This window comes from Aquarana catesbeiana, linkage group LG02 (assembly GCF_042186555.1).
Source record: "Aquarana catesbeiana isolate 2022-GZ linkage group LG02, ASM4218655v1, whole genome shotgun sequence".
Taxonomy (NCBI): Eukaryota; Metazoa; Chordata; class Amphibia; order Anura; family Ranidae; genus Aquarana; species Aquarana catesbeiana.
Genome location: NC_133325.1, coordinates 542,511,560 through 542,530,500, shown reverse-complemented (window position 1 = coordinate 542,530,500; position 18,941 = coordinate 542,511,560).

Here is an 18,941-nt window from a genome sequence, read left to right as displayed (position 1 = left end):
TGATGTAAGGGGGGCTCTCTGGGGACCTTGATGTAAGGAGAAGGGCTCTCTGGGGTCCCTGATGTAATGGGGGGCTCTCTGGGGACTCTGATGTAAGGGTAAGCTCTCTGAGGACACTGATATAAGGGAAGGCTGTCTGGGGACCCTGATGTAAGGGGGGGCTCTCTGGTAACCCTGTTATAAGGGGAGGCTCTCTGGGGTCCCTTATGAAAGGGGAGCTCTCTAGGGACCCTGAAGTAATGATTGGAGGTTCTCTGGGCACCCTGATGTAAGGGGAAGCTCTCTGGGGACCGTGATGTAAGGGTGAGGCTCCCTGGGGACCGTGATGTAAGGGGGAGGCTCCCTGGGAACCCTGATATAAGGGGAGGTTCTCTGGGAACCCTGATGTAATGAGGGGGGCTCTCTGGGGACCCTGATATAAGAGGAGACTCTCTGGGGTCCCTGATGTAAGGGGGGCTCTGTGAGGTCCCTGATGTAAGGGGGGCTCTGTGAGGTCCCTGATGTAAGGGGGGCTCTCTGGGGACCCTGATGTAAGGGGGGCTCTCTGGGTTTCCTGATGTAAGGGGGGCTCTCTGGGGACCCTGATGTAAGGGGAGGCTCTTTGGGGACCCTGATGTAAGGGGGAGGCTCCCTGGGAACTCTGATGTAAGGAAAGGCTCTCCGGGGTCCCTGATGCAAGGGGAGAGGCTCTCTGGGGTTCCTGATGTAAGGGGAAGCTCTCTGGGGTCCCTGAATTAAGAAGAGGCTCTCTGGGGACTCTGATATAAGGGGAGGCTCTCTGGGGTCCCTTATGTAAGGGGGGCTCTCTAGAGACCCTGATGTAATGGGGGGCTCTCTGGGGACCCTGATGTAAGTAGGGAGGCTCTCTGGGGATCCTGACGTAAAAGGGGCCTCTCTGGGGACCCTGATGTAAGGGGATGCTCTCTGGGGACTGTGATGTAAGGGGAGGCTCTTTGGGCTCTCTGATGTAAGGGGGCTCTCTGGGGACCCTGATGTAATGGGGAGGATCTCTGGGGTCCCTGATGTAAGAGGGCTCTCTGGGGACCCTGATGTAAGAGGGAGGCCTTCTGGGGTCCCTGATGTAAATGGAGGCTCTTGGGGGTCCCTGATGTAAGGGGGGCTCTCTGGGATCCCTGATGTAAGGAGGGGCTCTCTGTGGTCCGTGATGTAATTGGAGGCTCTCAGGGGACCCTGATGTAAGGGGAGGCTCTCTGAGGTCCCTGATGTAAGGGGGAGGCTCCCTGGGGACCCTGATGTAAGGGGAGGCTCTCTAAGGAACAAGATATAAGGGGAGGCTCTCTGGGGACCCTGATGTAAGGGGAGGCTCTCTGGGGACCCTGATGTAAGGAGGGGCTCTCTGGGGTCCCTGATGTAAGGGGAGGCTCCCTTGGCACCCTGATGTAAGGAGTGGCTCTCTGGGGACCCTGATGTAACGAGAGGTTTTCTGGGGTCCCTGAAGTAAGGGGGGCTCTCTGGGGACCCTGATGTAATGAGGGGGCTCTCTGGGGTCCCTGATGTAAGGGGGAGGCTCTCTGGGGACTCTGATGTAAGGGCAAGCTCTCTGGGGACCCTGATGTAAGGAGAAGGCTCCCTGGGGACCCTGATGTAAGGGGGGCAGGCTCTCTGGGGACCCTGATATAAGGGGAGGTTCTCTGAGGACACTGATATAAGGGGAGGCTCTCTGGGGACCCTGATGTAAGGGGAAGCTCTCTGGGGTCCCTGATGTAAGGGGGGCACTCTGTGCACCCTGATGTAATGAGGGGGGTTCTCTGGGGTCCCTAATGTAATGGGGAGGATCTCTGGGGACTCTGATGCAAGGGGAAGCTCTCTGTTCGTACACTCTTGCTGATACATGCTCGGGTCAGAGGCTCTTCCCCTCTCCACTGTATACACTTGGAAAGAAAAAAGCTAGCCCTGGGGAGATCCCGTCACCTACGGACACCATAGAGCTGCTGATCGCCCCCTCCCACATCTCTGGGGGGTACAGAGATGTGCTGGGGGTTGGAGGTACACAGAGGAGACCAACCAGGTATACAGAGAACCCCTGGAAGGGGGCTCTCTGGGGTCCCCCAAGAAAGGAGGACTCTCTGTGGTCCCTGAAGTAAGGGAGCTCTCCAGGGACCCTGATGTAATGAGGGTGGCTCTCTGAGGTCCCTGATGTAAGGGGGCTCTCTGGGGACCCTGATGTAAGGGGAGGCTCTCTGGGGTCCCTGATGTAAGAGGTGCTCTCTGGGGCCCATGATGTAATGGGGGGCTCTCTAGGAATCCTGATGTAAGGGGAGGCTCTCTGGGGTCCCTGATGTAATGGGGGCTCTCTGGGGACCCTGGTGTAAGGGGGGCTCTCTGGGGACCCTGATGTAAGGGGAGGCTCTCTGGGGACCCTGATGTAAGGGGAGGCTCTCTGGGGTCCCTGATGTAAGGGGTGCTCTCTTGGAACCATGATGTATTTAGTGGGTCTCTGGGGACCCTGAGGTAAGTAGGGAGGCTCTCTGGGGACCATGATGTATTTAGTGGGTCTCTGGGGACCCTGAGGTAAGTAGGGAGGCTCTCTGGGGACCCTGATGTAATGGAAGGCTCTCTGGGGACCCTGATGTATTGGGAGGCTCCCTGGGGACCCTGATGTAAATGGTGGCTCTCTGGGGACCCTAACGTAAGTGGGGGATTTACATTCATTTTGTAAAGATATTTTATACATATACATATATACAGTATCTCACAAAAGTGAGTACACCCCTCACATTTTTGTAAATATTTTATTATATCTTTTCATGTGACAACACTGAAGAAATAACACTTTTCTACAATGTAAAGTAGTGAGTGTACAGCTCGTATAACAGTGTAAATTTGCTGTCCCCTCAATGTAACTCAACGCACAGCCATTAATGTCTAAACCGCTGGCAACAAAAATGAGTACACCCCTAAGTGAAAATGTCCAAGTTGGGCCCAATTAGCCATTTTCGCTCCCCGGTGTCATGTGACTCGTATTACAGGGTCTCAGGTGTGAATGAGGAACAGATAAATTAAATTTGGTGTTAGCACTCTCACTCTTTCATACTGGTCACTGGAAGTTCAAAATGGTACCTTATGGCAAAGAACTCTCTGAGGATCCAAAAAAGAATATTTGCTTTACATAAAGATGGCCTAGGCTATAAGAAGATTGCCAAGACCCTCAAACTGAGCTGCAGCATGGTGGCCATGATCATACAGCGGTTTAACAGGACAGGTCCCACTCAGAACAGGCCTCGCCATGGTCGACCAAAGAAGTTGAGTGCACATGCTCAGCATCATATCATCATATCCAGAGGTTGTCTTTGGGAAATAGACATGTGAGTGCTGCCAGCATTGCTGCAGAGGTTGAAGGCGTGGGGGGTCAGCCTTTCAGTGTTCAGACCATACGCCCAGGGGCGGACTGACCATTCGGTCGATCGGACGCCGACCGAGGGCCCGCAGCCAGTAGGGGGCCCGGGAGACATGCTCGGGGTATGCTGCTGGGCGTGCTGCGGTGGAGCCGTTCTGCCGACTGCCGCGGGGGGGGGGGGGGGGATGAGGCGGGCATCTCCTCTTTCAGTTTGGGATGCAGTGAGGGGAGTGGGAGGCGGCGATCAGCAACTCTATGGTGCTCGCAGCATCTCACGGGGACTTGTATTTCTCCTCCAGATTGTAGAGTGGAAAGGGGAGGGGCCTCTGACCCGGGCAGCTACAAGTTTCACTCTCTGCTTGTACGCTGTTGCCGACTGCTGCCCGGGTCAGAGGCCCCTCCCCTATCTACTGTTCAGAATCAGAAGGAGGACTACAAGCCCCAGTGAGATCCACAGGCACCATAGAACTGCCGATCGCCACCTCCCACCTCCCCCTTGGGTTGGAGGTGCACAGCCAGGTACAGGGGAACCTCTGGGGGGTTAAGTCTGGGGACCCTGATGTATGGGGGGCTCTCTAGGGACCCTGATGTATGGGGGGGGTGCTCTCTGGGGACCCTGATGTATGGGGGGGGTGCTCTCTGGGGACCCTGATGTATGGGGGGCTCTCTAGGGACCCTGATGTATGGGGGGCTCTCTAGGGACCCTGATGTATGGGGGGGGGCTCTCTAGGGACCCTGATGTATGGGGGGGGTGCTCTCTGGGGACCCTGATGTAAGGGGGGGGCTCTCTGGGGACCCTGATGTATGGGGGGGGCTCTCTGGGGACCCTGATGTATGGGGGGCTCTCTGGGGACCCTGATGTATGGGGGGGGCTCTCTGGGGACCCTGATGTATGGGGGGCTCTCTGGGGACCCTGATGTATGGGGGGCTCTCTGGGGACCCTGATGTATGGGGGGGCTCTCTGGGGACCCTGATGTATGGGGGGGCTCTCTGGGGACCCTGATGTATGGGGGGGGCTCTCTGGGGACCCTGATGTATGGGGGGCTCTCTAGGGACCCTGATGTATGGGGGGCTCTCTAGGGACCCTGATGTATGGGGGAGGCTCTCTGGGGACCCTGATGTAAGGGGGGGGCTCTCTGGGGACCCTGATGTATGGGGGGCTCTCTGGGGACCCTGATGTATGGGGGGGCTCTCTGGGGACCCTGATGTATGGGGGGGTCTCTGGGGACCCTGATGTATGGGGGGGCTCTCTGGGGACCCTGATGTATGGGGGGCTCTCTGGGGACCCTGATGTATGGGGGGGTTCTCTGGGGACCCTGATGTATGGGGGGGCTCTCTGGGGACCCTGATGTATGGGGGGGGCTCTCTGGGGACCCTGATGTATGGGGGGCTCTCTGGGGACCCTGATGTATGGGGGGGCTCTCTGGGGACCCTGATGTATGGGGGGGCTCTCTGGGGACCCTGATGTATGGGGGGGCTCTCTGGAGACCCTGATGTATGGGGGGGCTCTCTGGAGACCCTGATGTATGGGGGGCTCTCTGGGGACCCTGATGTATGGGGGGTTCTCTGGGGACCCTGATGTATGGGGGGGGGCTCTCTGGGGACCCTGATGTATGGGGGGGGGCTCTCTGGGGACCCTGATGTATGGGGGGGGCTCTCTGGGGACCCTGATGTATGGGGGGGGCTCTCTGGGGACCCTGATGTATGGGGGGCTCTCTAGGGACCCTGATGTATGGGGGGGGGCTCTCTGGGGACCCTGATGTAAGGGGGGGGCTCTCTGGGGACCCTGATGTATGGGGGGCTCTCTGGGGACCCTGATGTATGGGGGGGCTCTCTGGGGACCCTGATGTATGGGGGGGCTCTCTGGGGACCCTGATGTATGGGGGGGCTCTCTGGGGACCCTGATGTATGGGGGGGCTCTCTGGGGACCCTGATGTATGGGGGGGGCTCTCTGGGGACCCTGATGTATGGGGGGGGCTCTCTGGGGACCCTGATGTATGGGGGGGGCTCTCTGGGGACCCTGATGTATGGGGGGGCTCTCTGGGGACCCTGATGTATGGGGGGGCTCTCTGGGGACCCTGATGTATGGGGGCTCTCTGGAGACCCTGATGTATGGGGGGCTCTCTGGGGACCCTGATGTATGGGGGGCTCTCTGGGGACCCTGATGTATGGGGGGGCTCTCTGGGGACCCTGATTTATGGGGGGGCTCTCTGGGGACCTTGATGTATGGGGGGGCTCTCTGGGGACATTGATGTATGGGGGGGCTCTCTGGGGACCCTGATGTAAGGGGGGTTTCTCTGGGGACCCTGATGTAAGGGGGGTTTCTCTGGGGACCCTGATGTAAGGAGGGGGCTCTCTGGGGACCTTGATGTAAGGAGGGGGCTCTCTGGGGACCCTGATGTAAGGAGGGGGCTCTCTGGGGACCCTGATGTAAGGAGGGGTCTCTCTGGGAACCCTGATGTAAGGAGGAGGCTCTCTGGGGACCCTGATGTAAGGAGGAGGCTCTCTGGGGACCCTGATGTTTGGGGGGGGCTCTCTGGAGACCCTGATGTATGGGGGGCTCTCTGGGGACCCTGATGTATGGGGGGGGGCTCTCTGGGGACCCAGATCTATGGGGGGCTCTCTGGGGACCCAGATCTATGGGGGGCTCTCTGGGGACCCAGATCTATGGGGGGCTCTCTGGGACCCTGATGCATGGGGGGGCTCTCTGGGGAGTGGACCCTGATGTATGTGGGGCTCTCTGGAGACCTTGATGTATGGGGGGGCTCTCTGGGGACCTTGATGTAAGGGGGGCTCTCTGAAGACCTTGATGTAAGGGGGGGCTCTCTGAAGACCTTGATGTAAGGGGGGCTCTCTGGGGACCCTGATGTATGGGGGGTTTCTCTGGGGACCCTGATGTAAGGAGGGGGCTCTCTGGGGACCTTGATGTAAGGAGGGGGCTCTCTGGGGACCCTGATGTAAGGAGGGGGCTCTCTGGGGACCCTGATGTAAGGAGGAGGCTCTCTGGGGACCCTGATGTAAGGGGAGGTTCTCTGGGGACCCTGATGTAAGGGGAGGCTCTCTGGGGACCCTGATGTAAGGGGAGGCTCTCTGGGGACCCTGATGTAAGGGGAGGCTCTCTGGGGACCCTGATGTAAGGGGAGGCTCTCTGGGGACCCTGATGTAAGGGGAGGCTCTCTGGGGACTTGTTTACATAGGCAGACCACAGTTCTGCCTCTGTTGGAAACGATTGTGTCCAATCACAGCGGCAGCAGGTCAAACAGCATGCAGACCCGCAAGTGCAGAATCAAGTACCTGTACATGATTCTGCTCACAGGAGACGCAGCCCTGCAGTAAATTTATGTGGTTAAAGTGAGTTTATTTTTCTTTAATCTTTAAACATTTATTTTGAACATGAAGTAGAGAAATTCTGTGACCAATGCATGTAATGTAGCAGTGCAATATATACGTGGGGCTTTGTGAGGGTGTGGCTTGTGTGTGGGTGGGTGGGGACTAAGGGGGCCCCATGAGCCCCTATTGCCCGGGGGCCCCATGAGTTGTCAGTCCGCCCCTGCATACGCCACACGCTGCATCAAATTGGTCTGCATGACTGTCATCCCAGAAGGAAGTCTCTTCTAAAGATGATGCAGAAGAAAGCCCGCAAACAGTTTGCTGAAGACAAGCAGACTTAGGACATGGATTACTGGAACCATGTCCTGTGGTCTGATGAGACTAAGATAAACTTATTTGGTTCAGATGGTGTCAAGCGTGTGTGGCAGCAACCAGGTGAGGAGTACAAAGACAAGTGTGTCTTGCCTACAGTCAATCATGGTGGGAGTGTCAAGGTCTGGGGCTGCATGAGTGCTGCTAGCACTGGGGAGCTACAGTTCATTGAGGGAACCATGAATGCCAGCAGGTACTGTGACATACTGAACCAGAGCTTGAGCCTCTCCCTTCGGAGACTGGGCCCCAGGGCAGTATTCCAACATGATAACAACCCCAAACACACCTCCAAGACGACCACTGCCTTGCTAAAGAAGCTGATGGTAAAGGTGATTGACTGGCCAAGCATGTCTCCAGACCTAAACCCTATTGAGCATCTGTGGGGCATCCTCAAAAGGCAGATGGAGGAGCGCAAGGTCTCTAACATCCACCAGCTCCATGATGTCATCATGGAGGAGTGGAAGAGGACTCCAGTGGCAACCTGTGAATCTCTGGTGAACTCCATGCCCAAGAGGGTTAAGGCATAGCTGGAAAATAATGGTGGCCACACAAAATATGGACACTTTGGGCTCAATTTGGACATTTTCACTTAGGGGTGTACTCACTTTTGTTGCCAGCTGTAAGACATTTAGACATTAATGGCTGTGTGTTGAGTTATTTTATGGGGACAGCAAATTTACACTGTTATACAAGCTGTACGCTCACTACTTTACATGGTAGCAAAGTGTCGTTTCTTCAGTGTTGTCACTGAAAAGATATAATGAAACATTTAAACAAAATGTGAGGGGTGTACTCACTTTCGTGAGATACTGTATGTGTGTATATATATATATATATATATATATATATATATATATATATATATATATATATATATATATATATACACATGTATAGTATATACATGTGTATGCCCGCCCAAGTATATGACTTTCTTTACTTCTCTGCTATTGGCTCTAGGCCCATATCTTTTGTAGACCTAGAAACGCCCCTGGTGGGGGCCCTTCATGTTTTTTTTTTTGCACCAGGGTCCTAAAGATTCTAGTTATGTCTCTGTTCTTGAGGCAATACAAAAATCCTCCAAATTACCCCTTTTTGGAAAGTAGATAGTCCAAGGTATTTAATAAGTGGCATGGCAAGTTTTTTGAAGTTTTAATTTTTTTCCCACAATTCTTTGGAAAATGAAGAAATCAAATCATTTTTTTTTTCACAAATATGTCATATTAACAAGTTATTTGGCGGCACGGTGGTGTAGTGGATAGCACTTTCGCCTAGCAATAAAAAGGGTTGCTGGTTTTAATCTCAGCCATGACACTACCTGCCTGGAGTTTGCATGTTCTCCCTGTGCCTGCGTGGGCTTCCTCCGGGTACTCCGGTTTCCTCCCACACTCCAAAGCCATGCTGGTAGGTTAATTGGATCCTATCTAAATTGCCCCTAGTATGTGTATGTATGAACGTGAGTTAGGGACCTTAGAGTGTAAGCTCCTTGAGGGTAAGGACTGATGTGAATGTACAATGTATATGTAAAGTGCTGCGTAAATTGATGGCGCTATATAAGTAACTAAAATAAAATAAATACAAATAAATTGCTCACACATGGCATGGCATACACCCCAAAACACTTTCTGCTATTCCTCCTGAGTATGGGCATAACACATTGGTGAGACTTTTTTACAGACTAGCTACATAGAGAGGCGCAGCATTCAAGGAGTACCTTCAAGCATTATCCACTTTAAGACCAGGCCTTCTTCTGATGCTTTTTGTTTACAAGTAAAAATCTGTATTTTTGCTGGAAAATTACTTGGAACATTATTGTCACATACCTGGTCAGTGAACCTGATGTGTAGAGGAAGTCCTCGTGTACAGCTCCGGCTTAAGGGCCACTGGTAGTGAGACAGCAGCTACAGGAGCACAACGAGGTATGATTGCCTGTAATCAGTCCAGTAATTGGCGCAGTGGCAGTCAGCAGGTAGATGTGGCAGCAGAACAGGCTAGTAGTAGATGAGCTGCCGCGATGCTTGGCTGGTGGCAGACTGTACTGAGCAGCTGGAAGCAGGGAAAAGATGGGAGCTTGCTGGAGTGGGAGCTGTTGCAGGCTGGATGAGCAAGATGCAGGGTCAGACTAGCCGGGTCGGTAGCAGTCAGCAGATCAGGCATAGACGGCAGGCAGCAGAATAGTCAGCTAACAAGCCAAGTCAGCACTGGGAGATCAATCAAGCAGACACAGGAGGCAGAAGCAGAATCCAAAGACAAGCCGGGGTTAGGGTAGGTAGCAGACAAACGCAGGTCAGAGGTATGCTGGATCAAGATCAGAGGTTATACGGAATCAGAAACAACACACAGAAGTTGCAGACCAAATAGCAATGAGTCCATATTGATACCTGTTTAAATAGCATGCTTGGCGTCAGCATTTGTGACAGGTGCATGCATAGATGCGCGAGTGTGCTTGCGCGCGTATAGGTTCGCGAGTGTGCATGTGCACGCCTTTGCCCGCAATTATGCACATCTGTCCACTCATTTGCCGGTCTGCGCATGCACATATTTGTGTGCCGAGAGATTCCATCAGCACCACGGACATGTCTTCCCAGACAATTATATATTTTTGTAGCAGAAGCCCTAGAGAATAAAATGGGGGATTTTGCTAATTTTTATTTCATATGGTATTTGCAAAGCAGTTTTTCTAACGCAATTTTACACACTAATTAATTTCAATGCACACAGAGACAATATAATACCCACATTTTTGGTAAAATATAAAATATGGTGTTGCGCTGGGTAAATAGATACTAAACATGTTACGCTTTAAAATTGCACACGCTTGTGAAATGGCACCAAACTTTGGTATTTAAAAATCTCCATAGGCAATGCTTTATAAGCCTTTATTGGTTACTGGTTAGCAGTTTAGAGTTCCACAGGAGGTCTGGTGCTAAAATTATTGCTCTCACCCTGATGTTCGTGGCGATACCTCACAGGTGTGGTGCGATTGCTGTTTACATATGTGTACAGGACCAACATGTGCATTGTTTGCCTTCGCACGCAAACACAGAGCGACGGGGGGGCGCTTTACATTTTTTCTTTTTTATTGGTGAGATACTGGTACACCGACAGATGTTTTTGTGCACTTGTACACTGACAGTTGTTTTTGTGCACTTGAACACTTTGACAGATGTTGATCATCCACCGGACACTGACAGATGTTGATGTTGTAATTGAACACTATTGCGGATGTTTATGTGCACTGGTATAGATGTTGATGGGATACTGTGACAGATGTTTTCTGCACTGGTACAGATGTTAATGGGACACTGTGACAGATGTTTTGTGCACTGGTACAGATGTTCATGGAGACATTTGGACAGATGTTCATGGGACAGTGGTGATAGTGGTGCTTGGTGTACTGTGTGGGGATGGCTGCAGTCTGTGATCTGTTACAGCTCTCTGTGTAAAATTATCCTTTGCACAGAGAGCTGTCAGCACAGGTTGTAGCTCCCCCCCCCCCAGGGAGAGCTGTCATAGAGACACGTGTCTCTGTTTACACTGTGAAGGCTGTGATTGGACACAGCCATCACGTGATCTGTGATGGGCTGTATCCAAAGATCACATCCATAACAGGATTGCGACCACGCACGGGCACCAGAACGACGAAGCTCCCACCCCACCGTTTGAGTACAATGGGTGGGAGGGAATCGGTTAAAAACATACACCAAATTTATTGTACATATCAGTATTTCATCACACTTACATTACATAATATAAAGCAATCAATCAATATAGACAGAGGCAAGGCAAACCAATGGATCAAGCGATCCAAGGGCAGATGTGGGGTGCCCAAGTAGGGACAGCAATACACACAATGAATGTAAGCACACGAACTTCAAATTTAATTAAAAAGCCTCCTGATGGGCCAATATCAACTTATACTTACATAATTCATACATTCAGGGGAGCTCATCTAATTCAATACACCCACTTGACATGATATAAAAAATTGCTATTTGCGATATATGCCCCTGCAGGGTGTACCCCTATGTAACAAACAGAACATCCACTGGTGAAGTTTACCATCATGGGTGCAGTGAAATAAATGGACCCCAGGGCTGGAATGCTGGGGGCCATTTACCGCCCCCCCCCCCCTCCGCTTGTGTGAACTCCCTTGGAGCTCCCTCCAATAAATGTGCCCCAGCTGGGACACCTACGCTTGCCAATTGACCGGTGTGGGGTGTTACCCGGCTTGCCTACAAAGGGCTGCGCATGTGCCCCATCCAGCCACGCATGGGTGGCACAACATTGCAACCACCAAGCAGCTGCGGCTGTGTCCAACACAAATGCCGGGTGTCAATCTTGCCACAGTCCACCTGTACAGAATAGCATATACTGATACACATATGTACAAGTAGGGATGGGCCGAACGGACCCCTGTTCGGTTTGCACCAGAACTTTTAAACACCGCAAAAGTTCGGACCCAAATGACAAACCCCATTAAAGCCAATGGGACCCGAACGTCAAAAATCAAAAGTGTCCATTTTGAAGGCTTATATGAAAGTAATTGGGCATACAATGGTTATAGGGGTCCGGGTCCTACCCTGGGGTACATGTAATACAATAAAAAAAAAGTTTGTGAAACACGTAATTTTTGAATGAGCAGTGATTTTTTTTGATTTTTAAAGTGAAAGCATAAAAATGAAAAATTCCTTCTAATATAGTGCCTGGGGTATCCCCTTAGTCTACCTGTAAAGTGGCAGATCTGTACCATGTCTAGAATCTGCTGCAGCAATAATTGCATTTGTAAAGCCCAAAAAAATGACATTTTACCTGCAAGCTGCCTTTACTTTGCTCAGCAACAGCTGGGGGTCCACAATTTAGTGCACTGGGAACAAGATTAGAGATTTTTTGGATACATTCTGGTGTCAATTTGACTTTGGATAGAAGTAACGGGTGCGTAAAATTGGTCTTTGGGTGTAGAAGTAATAGAAGTAATCTTGATAAAAGCAAGAATTGGCCTTGCTGTAAAAAATTGCAATGATATGCATGTGTCAAACAGGTGCAGAAAATGTACTCTTTGTGTGTCGGGGGCGCCTTGCCACTGTAACCCTATAGAGGTACTCTTGATGAAAGTAAGAATTGGCCTTGCTGTAAAAAACTGCAATGATATGCACCTGCCAAAAACAGGTGCTGAAAAATTGGTATTTGGGTGTTAATTGTGCCCATGAAACCTATACCAAAAACATTCTTCCAGATGAAATGATTGAACACCCTCAAAGCTAGGCAGCCTTGAAGTCCTGCAGAGATTCCACATCCCAAAAAAACGTAATCAGTGATATCGGCATCAGGGGCTTCATAGCTGGTAATCCAGGATTGATTCCTTTTTATAAAAGTGTGTGGACAGACGCGTTCTATGAACAGTAACGAAAACTCCTGCAGCACTGAATGCCTGTTCTGAAATGATGCCAGATGCAGAGCAGCCCAAAAACTCAATAGAATGCTGGGCAAGTTCTGGCCAGTGGTCTATTCTCATGACCCAGTAAGTCAGTGGATCGTCAGCTGGAAAGCCCTCCATCTCTGTTTTGGCCCCGAGGTAATCGTACACTATGTGATGCAGACGCTGCCGATGGGATGTGGAAGCTGACAGCCCTATGCAGCAAGGAGTAAAAAAATATTTGAAATGCCTCACTTAGGAGGACACCTTCTCCAATGCACCTCTCTTGACCAACGGAAGACTCAAAACGGTGTTCTCCACCATAATGTAAACTACTGGAGTCACGTAAAATTTTCATTAAAATCCACTTTAACATGTCCTCAAGAGATTTTATCTTCTGCACTCTCTGTGGGGACGGGATGAGTTCTGAGACCTTCCCCTTATAACGGTGGTCAAAGAGGGTTGCCAACCAGTAATCATCCTTCTCCTTTATGACACGTATTCTTGGGTCCTTTTGCAGGCTTTGAAGCATGAGGTTGCCCATGCACCTCAAATTTGTAGAGGCTTGAGAAGCAGACTCCTCAGGGTCATTCAGGATGACAGCATCTGGAACTTCCTCCTCCCAGCCACGTACTACTCACAAGGGTCCTGGGGTTGGAAAGCCATTGCTTACAGATTGACGCATGTCTTCCTCTTCTTCGAAGTCTATGAAAGTGCCAGAATCCTCCTCCACATGCTCCTCCCCTCTCTCCTCCTGTGTTTTCTGTGACATAGGAATGATGGTGTCTGCATAAAGTGGGCCTTGAGAGGAAAGGAAGTCCTCCTCTTTCTCCTGTTGCTCTACCTCCAGTGCCCTGTCCATAATGCCAAACAGAGTCTGCTCCAGCAGGAACGCAACAGGGATTGTGTCACTGATGCATGCACTCTCACTGCTCATCATCCTTGTGGCCTCCTCAAATGGTGACAATATAGTGCATGCATCCTTAATAATCAGCCATTGGCATGGGGAAAAAAAGCAGAGACGGCCTGAGCCTGTCGTTGTGCCGTACTGGCACAGATACTTTTTAGCTGCCCTCTGCAGTATGTATAGCTGCTGCAGCATTCCCAAAGATGAGTTCCACCTGGTGGGCATGTCACAAATCAAGCGGTTTATGGACAGGTGGAATTCCCGCTGAATTTCAGCCAACCGAGCACTGGCTTTGTATGACCGTGTGAAATGGCTACAGACTCTTCTGGTCTGTTTTAGTACATCTTGCAACCCTGGGTACATACTTAAGAAATGTTGCACCACCAAATTGAGGACATGTGCCAGGCAAGGCACATGTGTCAACTTACCCTGTCCAAGGGCAGACAGGTGGTTTGTGCCATTATCACACACCACCATTCCTGGCTCCAGCTGGCGTGGCATGAACCACCTATGGGCCTGTCCCTGCAGAGCTGCAAGAATCTCTGCTCCAGTGTGGTTCCTGTCCCCTAGACACACCAGCTGAAGCACTGCATGCCACCTTTTAGCCTGACTCATGGAATAGCCCTTTGAACGCTTAGGGGGTACCTGATGTTCATAGGACAATTCTGCAGAGGAGGGCATGGAGGTGGCGGAGGAGGAGGGGGAGGGGGTAGAGCTCACAGGTTTGGCATCATTAACACCAGCTGTATGGAGACATGGGGGCACAACAAGCTGCAGCACCGAACCCTGTCCTGCATCCTTTCGAGTTGCAAGCAGCGTTACCGTGTGCTGTGAACTTTTTTTATCGTCCTTGCCCATGCTTGCTGGGCGACATGTCAGCAGTAAGGTTGATTTTATGGACGGGGGGCGTGACCGGATGGACGGGTGTGTGCGGCGCTGTGTGATGGAGTGAGTGTAAGAGCGCGGGATGCTGCACGGCTCTCCCCACCCCCAGCTATACATCTCTGGCTGGCTGAGCGCTCTCCTCGGGCTCATCCCTGAGCAAACCTGAGCCAGGTTGAAAGCCGCCTGTAGGAACAGAGAGAGCCTTGGACATCCAAACCAAATTTCAGCCCCTCTTTGATTCCCCTATCCCCTACCCCAGGCGGACTGAGGGAGCCAAGGAAACTACAGGCGTGTGGTCAAATCCCCGCCCACCGACGGAGCTCCGAGGCAGCGGACCGAGCGTGTGAGAGGCGACCGGCCGCATCCAGTTTCAGTTTCATCCGGGAGGAGCGTCTCATCTAAAGTTCTGAAGGTGGTGGGGTACAGTAAGTGGCTGTGTGCATATAAATTCACTCCTCAAACGCAGGTAATACCCAGCATAACTTCTCCTGGGAAGCCCAGTCTGCTTTTTACTGCTATTTATTGCTTATGCTGTTTTCTACCTCAGCTGTGCGGACTGCTTGAAGTTGTTATATCACCCCTTGCTACACATTCCAGCTACTCTGCATAATGTGGGACTGACATGGAAGTGGAGTAGGAACTGTGGGGTTGTGGGAGGACTGCGAGGGACGGCCAGTAACACCAGGGTGGTTTTGAATCTCAAGGTGGAGTTACCCCCCACATACTGCCCCATATTACCCCACATACTACCCTGTGCACATGCTAACTAAAGGGTAATCCAGCTGGTAACTCAGCACCCTTTTTAATACGCTTTATAGCGGGGGCCATCCAGCTGGACTCATAACTTGGTGTAATTGGTGCTCTCTCTTTTTTTTTTTTTCTCTTTTTTTTGGATTGGATTCCTTGATCCTTATACTCCATCCATATAAGTACCGTGCTGGCTAGCAGCGGTGAGGAAGGGAGCATACAATGCAGAACTTACGTTCTGCTAAAGATAAAAACCCGCAGCTCTCAGTAGCGGCGTCAGCAGCAGCGAAGCTAGAGCAATATGCTCATGCCCCAGTTGTGACCCCCCCCAAAGAAGGGATCACAATCAAAAACAAACCAGGGGGGGGCACCTGATAGGAAAAGTCTGGGTCAACAGCAGGTATTGACGTCAGGGGCTACTCAAGCGGTCCATTCATCTAAAATGCACAACACAAAAAAGCTGGGGCTGAGTGATCAAAATACGAACACTAATATGGAAGGAGGTACTGATCCAAACTTGCCCAAAGAACCAACTCTTACTGATGTATTTATGGCAGTTGGGGTGTGTAATTCCTCGCTTAAAGAACTTTTTGAGCAGATGAGGGGAGTAAAAGCGGACCTGTTGCTGGTCAGGCAAGACTTACAGAAAACGGCCGAGAGAACAACAGCTCTGGAAGAAAGAGTAGGGCTACTGGAAGATGACATGTCCCCAATGATTAAGGAAATGAAATGGTTAAAGGAGCAGATATCCAAACAAGCTTCCAAACTAGACGAAATGGAGAATAGGAGCCGAAGGGATAATGTGAGGCTGGTGGGACTACCTGAAAAAAGCGAGGGCATTGACCCGCCAGAATTCATAGAAAAGTGGCTGGTGGAATTATTTGGAAGAGAATCATTTTCAGCATCCTTCTCAATAGTAAGGGCCCATAGGGTCCCCTTTAGGGCTCCCCCAGCAGGGGGCTTTCCTAGACCTCTTCTTATAAGGTTCCTTAATTATAGAGATAAGGTGGTGTTGGTCCGTAAAATAAGGGAGGCAGGAAATGTCCTCTTTAAAGGGACCAGAGTATCTTTTTATGCAGATTTCTCTCCAGACCTGCAGAAGGGAAGGGCAGAGTTTATTCAATCAAAACGCACCTTACAAAAATTTTACCTCTCTTATGCCCTCCTCTATCCGGCGAAGTTATGGGTATCTGCTCTGGGAGGTACCCTGTTCTTTGATTCCCCTGCTGGCGTGGAGAAATGGCTCGAGGAGAACAGAGAAAAACTTTCAAGCTCAGCATAGAGTGCTATGAGGGGCATGATAATACATGGGTTATTCTGGCTTTATTGGGGGGGGGGAGGGCTATGCAGGCGTCTATTGGGGGGGTGTTGAATGGGAGAGGAGTATAGGTGGCAGTATATGGTGCTAGATGGAGTTAGATGGGTAACGGTCACGGTTAACCCCCAGGGGGTTCACCTTGATAGGTGGTGGGGGATAGGAGGGGGAGGGGAAGCGGGATGGGTTGGGGTAGGGGTAGGTGGGGGGGAAGGGGGAGGGGGGCTGGAGGGGGGAGGGGAGTGAGATGGGGAGGTAGGGGGGATGGGAGGGGTAGTTTGATCAAAAAATTCAACACAGAAAATCTACACACTAGTGGAAAACACCTGGGCTGGAACCAGGAATGCACAATTAGACACACACATAGACACAATGACAGGAAACTGGCTCTTAAAATTATTTAAAGCTCACGTTTATATCAAGTTAAGTATTATTATGGTCTCTTGGTTTCTACGAGTGATAAGCATAGTGCAAACACATTTAATAGTAACTAAATTAAGTTCTGATAGGAGGTTTTGTAAGGGTTATTTGCTGCTCCTTCACTGTATCTTTTTAAACAACGTGGGATGCAAGCTGAAATGATGAAAGTTGGATCCTGGAATGTCAGAGGACTGGGGACCCCTCTCAAAAGGCTGGCAGTGCTCTCCGAGCTGGAGAACTACGGGGTTGACTTGGTCTGTCTGCAGGAAACCCATCTCACCAGGGATACAATACAATCTCTACAGATGCATAAATTTCAACACCAATATCATGCGGTCCACTCTTCTTATAGTAGAGGGGTGAGTATCCTGGTGGGAACGGGAGTCAAATTTTCCTGCAGACAAGCCAAGATTGATGAAATGGGTCGATACATTTTTTTATTTTGCTCTATCAATGATGCTATGTATATACTGGCAAACGTATACATCCCTCCCCCTTTTAATTTAGATGTTATGCTCAAACTGAATGAATTCCTGACAGATAAAAAAGAAGTTCCTATCATAGTAATGGGAGACTTTAATGAGGTATTAGACAGAAAGTTGGACCGCTTTCCGAGGAGAACCCTCTTGGAGTATACCGTCAAGAGCCGTCTAAGTCAGTTTTTGGATGAGGTGGGGCTGGTAGACCTATGGCGGGTGCGGAACCCGGGAGTGCTTCAATACACATGCAGATCAGCGTCACACTCGACCCTTTCAAGATAGACATGGCCCTGGGGAATGACAGAACACTCTAGCTAGTAGGAAAAATAGTGTATGGGCCAAGTGGGATTTCAGACCATTCTCCCATGGTAGTATCGCTGAGGGTAGGGGAATATAGCCCCCGGAAGGAATGGAGAATAAGCCCGCATTGGTTTGAGGTACTCAGGAAGGAGAAGGGTATTCTATCTGCTCTGAGGGAATTTGTAGGTTTCAACCAGGGAACGGTGACATCAGTCGTATGTTGGGATGCTTGTAAAGCGTTCCTTAGAGGGGTGTTAATACAGCAGATGGCTAAATATAATAAAGAAGATAGACGGGAGGTAGAGAAGCTACGGCAGGATGTAATAGAGGCTGAAAGTAACTTCATTAGAGACCCAACCCCTGAAAAGGAAAAGAGCTGGCAAAAGAAACAACGGGTGTATAAACAGACTACCCTACAGAAGGCTGAGACCAGAAGGCTTCTCCAGTGCCAGGTATCTTCGGTCGAGGGTGAGAGAGTGGGAAGAGTGTTAGCACAGTTGGTAAAATCTAATAAGGCCCCATCAACGGTCCTCGCTATTAGAGCGCAGAATGGAGAAATCCTTTCATGCTCTTCAAAAATAGTGCAAACTTTTGGAGACTATTATAAAAAGCTGTATACTTCTCAGAAAAAAAATAAAGAAAGGGTGATGGGGGACTTCTTGGGGAAGCTGTCAGTCCCGCTCTTATCGCAAGAGGAGCGGGATCTGTTGGAATCCCCAAAAACAATTATAGAATTACATCAAGCGATCAAAAGCATGGCGGGTCTTAAGTCGCCTGGCCCCGATGGAATACCAATCGAGGCCTATAGGCACCTTGGGGAGGTGCTAATCCCGGAACTAATGAAGACCCTGGGGGAAGCGAAAGAGGGGGGGCGTCTCCCTGCATCAATGCTAGAAGCAACAATCACAGTCCTGCAGAAAGAGGGGAAGGACCCCCTTGATATGGCTGCCTATAGGCCAATTTCTCTAATCTGTGCTGATGCTAAAATTCTGGCCAAGGTTTTGGCTGCCAGATTGAGCAGAGTTATACATAAACTAATTCATGAGGACCAGGCGGGCTTTATGGCCAATAGATCTACGAGCCTAAATATCAGAAGGGCCTTCTTGAACCTACAGTCTCCTACTGAAAATGAGTGCTCAAGAGCCCTGTTGACCTTAGATATTTCCAAGGCTTTTGATAGCGTGGAGTGGGAATACATGTGGTATGTGCTGGGAAAGTTTGGCTTTGGGCCGTCCTTTATTGGATGGATTAAGATGCTCTATAATAGTCCTAAGGCAAGAGTCAAAATAAATAACGAATTTTCAGACTGGTTTGTGCTTGAGAGGGGGACTAGACAGGGGTGTCCATTATCTCCTTTGCTTTTTGCACTGGTAATGGAGCCCCTTGCTATGGCAATCAGAGCAAGCCACGAG